Here is a 10,538-nt window from a genome sequence, read left to right as displayed (position 1 = left end):
GCAGAAAAGCTTTCAGTCTTTTTCCGTTGAGAATGATACTTGTAGTGGGTTTTTCATAGTTGGCTTTGATAATATTGAGGTATGTGCCCTCTATCTCTAGGCTTTGAAGAGTTTTAATCAGGAAGGGATGCTGCACTTTGTCAAATACTTTTTCAGCATCTATTGAGAGTAACATATGGTTCTTATTCTTTTATTAATGTATTGTATCACATTGATTGATTTGCGGATGTTGAACCAAATTTGCAGCCCTGGAACAAATCCTACTTGGTTATGGTGAATAAGCCTTTTAATGTACTATTGGATCCTATTGGCAAGTATTTTGGTGAGAATTTTTGTATCTGTTTTCATCAAGGATATTGGTCTGTAATTCTCTTTTTTGATGGGATCCTTTTCTGGTTTGGGGATCAAAGTGATGCTAGCCTCATAAAATGAGTTTGGAAGTTTTCCTTCCATTTCTATTTTTTGGAACAGGTTCAGGAAAATAGGAATTAATTCTTCTTTAAATGTTTGGTAGAATTCCCCTGGGAAGCCGTCTGGCCCTGGACTTTTGTTTGGAGATTTTTGATGACTGTTTCAATCTCCTTACTGGTTATGGGTCTGTTCAGGTTTTCTGTTTCTTCCTGGTTCAGTTTTGGTAGTTTATATGTCTCTAGAAATGTATCCATTTCTTCCAGATTGTCAAATTTGTTGGCGTAGAATTGCTCATAGTATGTTCTTATAATTGTTTGTATTTCTTTGGTGTTGGTTGTGATTTCTCCTCTTTCATTTATGATTTTATATTTTGGGTCCTTACTCTTTTCTTTTTGATAAGTCTGACCAGGGGTTGGTCAATCTTATTAATTCTTTCAAAGAACCAGCTCCTAGTTTCATTGATTGGTTCTATTGTGTTGTTTTGTGTTTTTTTTTTTAGTTTCTTTTTCATTGATTTCTGCTCTGATCTTTACGATTTCTCTTCTCCTGCTGGGTTTAGGGTTTCTTTTTTGTTCTTTCTCCAGCTCCTTTAGGTGTAGGGTTAGGTTGTGCACCTGAGACCTTTCTTGTTTCTTGAGAGAGGATTGTATCACTACATATTTTCCTCTCAGGACTGCCTTTGTTGTGTCCCACGGATTTTGAACCGTTGTGTTTTCATTATCATTTGATTCCATGGATTTTTTCAATGCTTCTTCAATTTTCTGGTTGATCCATTCATTCTTTAGAAGGATGCTGTTTAGACTCCATGTATTTGTGTTCTTTCCAAACTTCCTCTTGTGATTGAGTTCTAGCTTCAGAGAATGTGGTCTGAAAATATGCAGGGAATGATCCCAATCTTTTGATACCATTTGAGTCCTGATTTATGACCCAGGATATGGTCTATTCTGGCGAATGTTCCATGTGCACTAGAGAAGAAAGTGTATTCTGTTGCTTTGGGATGGAATGTTCTGAATATATCTGTGATGTCCATCTGGTCCAGTGTGTCATTTAAACCTTTTATTTCCTTGTTGATATTTTGCTTAGATGATCTGTCCATTTCGGTGAGGGGAGTGTTAAAGTCCCCTATTATTATTGTCGATGTATTTCTTTGATTTTGTTATTAATTGGTTTATATAGTTGGCTGATGTTAGGGGCATAGATATTTAAAATTGTTAGGTCTTCTTGTTGGACAGACCCTTTGAGTATGATATAGTGTCCTTCCTCATCTCTTATTATAATCTTTGGCTTAAAATCTAATTGATCTGATATAAGGATTGCCACTCCAGCTTTCTTCTCATGTCCATTAGCATGGTACATTGTTTTTCACCCCCTCACTTTAAATCTGGAGATGTCTAAGGTCTAAAATGAGTTTCTTGTAGGCAGCATATTGATGGGTTTTGGGTTTTTATCCATTCTGATACCCTGTGTCTTTTGACAGGGGCATTTAGCCCATTAACATTCAGGGTAACTATTGAGAGATATGAGTTTAGTGACACTGTATTGCTTGTAAGATGACTGTTACTGTATATCATCTCGGTTTCTTTCTGATCTACTACTTTTAGGGTCTCTCTTTGTTTAGGGGACCACTTTCAATATTTCCTATAGAGCTGGTTTGGTGTTTGCAAATTCTTTCAGTTTTTGTTTGTCTTGGAAGCTTTTTATCTCTCCTTCTATTTTCAATGATAGCCTAGTTTGATATAGTATTCTTGGCTGTATAATTTTCTCATTTAGTGCTCTGAATAGATCATGCCAGTTCTTTCTGGCCTGCCAGGTCTCTGTGGATAGGTCTGCTGCCAATCTAATGTTTTTACCCTTGTATGTTACAGACTTCTTTTCCCGGACTGCTTTCAGGATTTTTTCTTTGTTGCTAAGACTTGTAAATTTTACAGGTGATGAGGTGTGGACCTATTTTTATTGATTTTGAGGGGTGTTCTTAGCATCTCTTGGACTTTGATGTTTGTTCCCTTTGCCATATTAGGGAAATTCTCTACAATATTTCTCTCCAATATACCTTCTGCTCCCCTCTCTCTTTCTTCTTCTTCTGGAATCACTTATCTCTCGAATTCTCTCCTCATAGTCCAGTATTTGTCTCTCTTTTGCTCAGCTTCTTTATTCTCTGTCATTTGGTCTTCTATGTCACTAATTCTTTCTTCTGCTTCATTTATCCTAGCAGTAAGAGCTTCCATTTTTTATTGCACCTCATTAATAGCTTTTTAAATTTCAACTTGGTTAGATTTTAGTTCTTTTATTTCTCTGGAAAGGGCTTTTATCTCTCTGGAGATGGTTTCTTTAATATCTTCTATGCCTTTTTCGAGCCGGGTTAGAACCTTGAGAATCGTCATTCTGAACTCTAGATCTGTCATATTACCAATAACTGTATTGATTAGGTCCCCAGCCCTCAGTACTGCCTCTTGCTCTTTTTTTTGTGGTGGGTTTTTCCGCCTTGTCATTTTGTCCAGATAAGATTTGTTTTCTCCTCCACTGGAATTCCGCTGTTCTCCTTGGTGAGTAAATTTGGTCTTGGCTGGGTTTCTTGTTGATCTTCTGGGGGAGAGGGCTGGTGTAGTGATTCTCAAGTGTCTTTGCCCCAGGCGGAATTGCACCGCCCTTACCAGGGGCTGGGCTAAGTAATCCGCTCCGGTTTGCTTTCAGGAGCTTTTGTTCCCTGAGCGCTTTCCATAGAGTTCTGGAGGATGGGAATGAAGATGGTGGCCTCCCAATCTCCGGCCTGGAGGAGCTGAGAGCTCGCAGTCCCACTCCTCAGTGTGCCCTCAGAGAAAAGCACCGAAGCGCCCCCATCTCCCAGGCCTCTGGTTGTGCTTGGAGGAAAGTGCTCAATCGCTCACATTTGGAGAAAAGCGCCCAGCCACTTCCGTCTCTGTGGCCTCTGGCCGCGCTCCAAGCTCACCCTGCCTGCGACAGGTTCAAGGTAACCCGGGTTGAGAGCTCACTCCTCAGCTTTGTTGCTGTAGCTGGCTTCCCCGCTCTAATACCTGCAAGCTCTGTGACACTCAGACACCCCCGGTCCTTCTGTGACCCCACAGGACCTGGGGTTATGCTGACCCCACGTGGGCTTCCCCCTGGTTTAGCCTCTGGAGCAATGTCCCTCCATGGAGCCGACTTTTAAAAGTTCTGATTTGGGGACACCTGGGTGGCTCAGTGGGTTAAGCCTCTGCCTTCGGCTCAGGTCATGATTCCAGGGTCCTGGGATTGAGCCCTTTATTGGGCTCTCTGCTCAGCAGGGAGCCTGCTTCCCTTCTTCTCAAAAGAAATTTTGAAGTTGATTATTAAGTACAAAGAAATTTTGAAGTTGATTAATATCAGTTATTAAAATGTTTTATTTATTTTATTAGAAGTTCAATATTTTCTATGAATTCTGAAATACGTCAAAGCCAAAGCCAACGTTAAACGCCATGACCAAATTTACATGATTCATATTCATTAAATATGTATTACTTGGTGTACAGACTTATTTTCATAATGCAAATTATTATTATTATTATTATTATTTTTTTAAAGATTTTATTTATTCATCAGAGAGAGAGAGAGGGAGAGCGAGCGAGCACAGGCAGACAGAGTGGCAGGCAGAGGCAGAGGGAGAAGCAGGCTCCCTGCCGAGCAAGGAGCCCGATGTGGGACTCGATCCCAGGACGCTGGGATCATGACCTGAGCCGAAGGCAGCGGCTTAACCAACTGAGCCACCCAGGCGCCCCCATAATGCAAATTAAAACTATAAAATGACACCTTTTTACTGCAAAAAAAAAAAAAAAAAAAATGTGAGCCTGAACCTAACTCTAACCCTGGCTCTTTGCCTACTTGTGATCTCTGTCTGTCAAATAAATAAATAAAATCTTAAAAAAAAAAAAAAAGTCCTGATTTTGTGCTCCATTGCTCTGCCGCTTGCCAGGAGCTGGCCCCTCCCCCCACAGTCTATCTTCCCATCACTTTGGATTCACTTTTCCACAGGTCCTACCTTGCAGAAAGTGATTGATTTTCTGTTTCTAGAATTGTTGTTCTTCTTCTCTTTGATTTCCCATTGGATTTGTAGGTGTTCGCAATGGTTTGATAAGCTGTCTAGCTGATGTCCTGCTACCTGATGTCGTCTCTGCCTACTACTTCTCTGCCATCTTGACTCCTCCCCTGGCATTGACTTTTAAAAAGTCTCTGAGGTCGGTATGGTTTCAGAAGACAATAAGCATTAAATGTAAGAAAGCTGTGAGAAATAGTTATGGGATTAAAATAATCTGTTGGAAAGACAAAGGGAGAAAACTGAAGTCAGCATACAAAACTTAGAGACTTAAATTATTCAGGACATGGAACATTTTCTTTTCCAGCAGACATGTGGTTCACTTCAATTATTTTTTAACATTTTGTCTCCTAATGATGAATATTAAGTCTTTATAGTAGAACATCTTTGCAAATTTACCAAATAAATATTCAGGAATAAGGTGGCTCTGTTGTGCAATGGATAGCGCATTGGACTTCTAAATATTCAGGAATAAATATGCTAACATATTTTATGTTTTTGTGTGTTTTTGTACATGTATAGATTTTTCACTTTTAATATCAATAAATATTTTTTAAACATAAGATAATTAACATAAGTACTAGATACTTCTGACTGTCAATTCTTGAGTATTTCCTTTCTGCCCACTGACATTTAATATTGGTGTCAAATTGACCACTTTTCCTGGCTCTCTTTTCACTTCTTCATTTTGTATATCATGGCTTAACATTTTTGCCCCACAAAACACAAATATGGCCATTACTTTTGGTAACTAACTCTTTAGCTTGGCCTGAAGTCTTTCTTAATAAATGAGATTGTTATAAATTGCAGTTTTTCTGAGTTTGGAGCAGCATTGGTTTGCTCACTCGGTATTTGTTGAATGAAGAAAACCATCTCATGCTCCCACATCTTGCTTGGTCAGGCACAGTGGTAGGACAGACAATTTATCTTCTCTAATCTCTTTCTCATCAGGTATGTCCTTTCTCATGCACAGCCTGTTCTCACGTATGGTAGAGTCACAGTTCATGCAACCATAAAGCTGGAACTAAATGTCTGAAATAGTTTTCTAAATTGTGTGATTATTTTTGCTCCAAAATATCTTGCTTCCTTTTTGGACTGTTGGCAGTCATTATTTTCTTCTTTTCTTCATTTGGCTTTTGCACATAAGAATGATGTAAATCATAGATTATTGATCTTCTTTTATCCATCCTAATAATGTATATTCCTGACCATCCTTATCTCAGAAGCTAGGTTTCTGAGTTCCAGAAAGGGACAGGAAGCCTTCTCTTGATGATAGAAATTGGAGTCCTTGTGATAACTTGTGAAGTATGACCAGGTGGTTGAATGCCTATTCGCGGAGCCTGGGTCATTTGGACATAGAAGTGGTTAAGGATTATATCAAACTTTACACAATGTTTGAAACAATGTAAGTAATCTATCTCTTTTCTGGTTCCCAAAATTCACAAAGGATAAAATAAATTTATATAACTTACGGTTTCTTTCCTTCCTTTTTCCCTGAGTTAGTATCATAACTTTGTTACAGAATGTGATTTGGGAAAACAAATGTTAGTGTTGTTTCAGACAAAAGATCAGAATGCTAAGATTTGGGACGCCTGGGTGGTTCAGTCAGCTAAACGTCTGCCTTCAACTTGGGTCATGATCCTAGAGTCCTGGGATGGAGTCCTGAATAGAGCTCCTGGCTCAGCAGAGAGACTGCTTCTCCATCTCCTGCTGCTACCCCTGTTTGTGTTTGTTCTCTCTCTCTCTCTCTCTCTGACAAATAAAATAAATAAAATCTTTAATAAAAAGAATGCTAAGATTTGTTTTTATGACAAAAAAGCTGGAACTAAAAGGAGAATTCTGGAAAAGTGAATCCTCCAAGGATCAGAGATGTTTTGTCCATTAAGGAAGGGAGAGAAGCACATTAATGAATATAAGCAGGCACTATAACTGTGCTTATGTGAGTTACCCGATCTAGGCTCTATTATCACGATCATAATATGTAGTGGATATTATTACTCCCATTTTTTAACAAAGAAAAATGTCTCAGCTCTAAAGAGAAATGCTTGTTCATATCTATTTTACTTAAAAAATGGTACGAATAGAATGTATGACATTTGAATGTACAGGGATAGGGATAGCTGTCCAAAGAATAACAAAAAAGAGAAATACAGAAATATTACTATATTTTTTGAAAAATTTTATTTTGGAAATTTAACACAAATACAGAATTTTTAGTATAATATAAAATACTCATCATCCTCATCAACAGTTATGAATACATCAATTTGTTTTTTTTTTTTTAAGATTTTATTTACTTATTTGACAGACAGAGATCACAAGTAGGCAGAGAGGCAGACAGAGAGAGAGAAGGAAGCAGGCTCCCTGCTGAGCAGAGAGCCCGATGTGGGGCTCGATTCCAGGACCCTGAGATCATGACCAGAGCCGAAGGCAGCGGCTCAACCCACTGAGCCACCCATGTGCCCCCAACATCAGTTTGTTTATATCACTTTCCATGTCTCTTCTTAGATTATTTTGAATCATATCCAATGGATCATCACTTTAACTGAAAATACTTAGTAGGTATCCCTAGATAAAATGCACTCTTATAAAACAACCACCACATCATTATAAACCTAAAATAATACTCATTTTTACTGTGTTCAAATATCAACTTTTTATGTTTTTAAAATTTTAAATATTTAAAAAACTATGGTAAAAGATGCAAAAAATAAAATTTACCACTTAAGCACTTTGAAGCATTTCGCTCAATGGCATTAAGTACATTTATATTATTATGCAACTGTTACTGCTATCCATCTCTGAAACTTTTCATTAAATATCTATTTTTTAAAACTGTTTCAATCATCATACAAACAATTTTACTTATATTATGACTTGGAAAATGGCTCTTAAATATTTAGTGTTTCAGTTTCCTTCTTTTTTTGTTTTATAAATCTAATAGACAGTAGTCTGAACACTGATGAGATTGTTATAGATTGCAGTTTTTCTGAGTTTGGAGCAGCTAGTTTCTTATGACTTGGTATGTTTGGAGTTTTGATCATATTCACATTCAATTATTTTTGACAAGACTGCTTCATATAAAATCATGCATACTTCCGTTCAAAGGTATGTTGTTCAATTTTGTATGCCAACTTGACTGGGCCACAGAGTCCCCAGATATTCAATCAAACATTAATCTGGGTTGGTCTTATTTGGTATTTTTGGATGAGATTATGGTAAACTAAGTAAAGCAAACCACCCTCCTCAGTTTAGGTGAATTTTGTCCAGTTCATTGGAAGCCTGAATACAGCAACCCTGCCCTTCCCCACTGTCCCCATGAATAAGAGGAAATTGCTCCTTCCTGACTGGTTGAACTTGAATATTGATCTCTTCCTGTCTCCAGACTTGAACAGAAACAACTCTTCCTGGATTTCAGGCCTGCTGGCTTTTAGACTGGAATTTATACAATGCTTTCCTGATTCTCAGGCTTTAGGACTCAAACTAGAGCTGCACTATTTGATCTCTCCTGATATCTTCTCAACCTCCAAAATCATGTGAGTTAATTCCTTATAATAAATCTTTTTCTATATATGTACATCCTGTTTGTTCTGTCTCTCTAGAGGGCTCCCTGACTAATACAAGGGGCTATATGTATGTCTGGCTGCCTTTGTTTTTGTGACATTTCCACTAATGATCATTGACAGATGATTTATTATCTAAGTAAGAATTCTTATTTTTATTTAAGAATAATATTTTATATTAAGATATTAAGAATTCTCTATTCTGCCACTTAAATAAGAATTCCAAAACAATAATATTCTGATTTTTATTTATTAAATAACTCATATAACTCAGTAGCAAAATAAAAATGAATAATAGTATTGAAAAATCAGTGGGGGAACTAAATATACAGTTTTCTAAAGAAGACACATAAATGGCCAAGAGACACATGACAGGTTGCTTAATATCACTAATGATCAGGGAGATACAAATCAAAACCATAGTGAGATATCATATCACACCTGTTAAAAATGGGTGGAATAAAAAAGACAAATGGTAACAAGTGTTGGTGAGGATGTGGAGAAAAGGGGAAGCCTTGTGCACTGTTGGTAGAAATGTAAGTTGGTGCAGCCACTCTGGAAAACAGAATGGAGGGTCCTCAGAACATTAAAAATAGCAGTACGCTATGATCCAGCAATCTTAATTCTGGGCATATATCCAAAATAAATAAAAATAGGATCTTGAAGATGTATCTGTATTCCCGGGTTCATTGCAGCATTATTTGCCATAGCCAGGATATAGAAACCACCTAAGTGTTCATCAGTGGATGAATGGATAAAGGTGATGTAAGGTATCTATATTATCTAGATGAGTTATGAAAAAAAATCTTGCCACTTACCCTCATACATGAATCTTGAGGCCATGAAGCTAAGTGAAATAAGCCAGACAAGAGAACAGATAATACATGTTATCTTTTAGATGCAGAATTGTAACAAAAACTCAAAATCATAGAAATAGAGTAGAAAAGTGGTTGCCAGGGGCTGCAGGGTGGGGGAAATAGGAAAAGGATGATAAAAGGGTAAAAACTTTTAGTGATAAGAAAAAAAAAAGTATATATAAGAAGGTTAGCTTCTATCACTCTTCTTTTTTTTCTTCCCTGGAAAAAATCATGTAAATATATTTATGTCTTTTTCTATATTCAAATACATTATTAATAGCATGCTACACATTCTGCCTTGATTTGTTCAGCATAATACTTTGTGAAGAACACAGGATAGTATTATAAAAATGAAGTCATTTACCTGTAAAATTTAATGGAAAGGTTTTTGAGGAATTAATGTTTGAAATTTGTCTTCAGAACCCACAACTGTTCATGGAAAAAAAAAAAATGAAAGGGTCAAAAATTTAGGAGAATAAATTTAGGAGAATGGAGATCAATTAGGAAGCTACTAGTTTTATCTAGATGAAAACATGAAAAATTTGAAATGGCTAGAGATGAAAAAGCACCAAGTTAGAATAGATGGTTTTGGTAAACTTCTAAGATGTGGATAACAAGGGGCGCCTGGGTGGCTCAGTGGGTTAAGCCGCTGCCTTCGGCTCAGGTCATGGTCTCAGGTCCTGAGATCGAGTCCCGCATCGGGCTCTCTGCTCAGCAGGGTGCCTGCTTCCCTCTCTCTCTCTCTCTGCCTGCCTCTCTGCCTGCTTGTGATCTCTCTCTGTCAAATAAATAAATAAAATCTTTTAAAAAAAAAAAAGATGTGGATAACAAGAGGGCATTATCTAAAATAATTTCAGTGTTGCAAAACAAGGTGACTGAAAGAATTATGGTGACATCAAGATGGGTAAGAAATGCATAAAACAGTATTAATTGAAGTTAGGATATTATACAATCAACATTTAAGGTTTAGTCTATTTTTTTGATATGTCTGCCAGATTGTCTAGTAGTTTGTGAAAGTGAAACACAAGACTTGGAGAGAGATCAGACCTGGAGACATACAAATTGATTTATATTTAGTTTACATAAAACAGGCAGTGATCACTGTGAGACTGGAGAAAGTGCCAATGAAAATAGTTTAAGCTTGGAGCAGGCAGACACAAAAATAAGGGAGAGTGAAACAAATAAACCAATAAACAAAAACAAACCAACAAAGAAGCTTTATTTTTAAAAATATTTATTTATCTATTTTAGAGAGAGAGCACACTCAAGTGGGGGTTTAGGGGTGGGGGTGGGCCAGAGGGAGAAAGCGAGAGTCCTAAGCAGATGCCAAGTTGAGCCTCCAGCCCTACGCAGGGCTGGATCTGATGACTCTGAGATCGGAACCTGAGCTAAAACCGAGAGTCCATCACTCAACCTCCTCTGCCACCCAGGTGCCCCAGCAAAGCTTTAATTCAATGCAAATAAGAAGAAAGACAGAAGCAAGAATTATACTTCCAGATTTGATCAATATTTGAATGCAATAAACAATAAATTAATTTTTAAATTATATTTAGCCTATAGAGATCAAGTGGCCCCCCTTTTTTTTAAATATCAGTAGTATTTGCATCAGTCTGGTGATAAAATTCAGAAAACATAGTTACT

The sequence above is a fragment of the Mustela lutreola genome, chromosome 7 (genome assembly GCF_030435805.1).
Source record: "Mustela lutreola isolate mMusLut2 chromosome 7, mMusLut2.pri, whole genome shotgun sequence".
NCBI lineage: Eukaryota > Metazoa > Chordata > Mammalia > Carnivora > Mustelidae > Mustela > Mustela lutreola.
The sequence above is the reverse complement of the archived record's forward strand: the minus strand, read 5'-3'. Positions refer to the sequence as shown.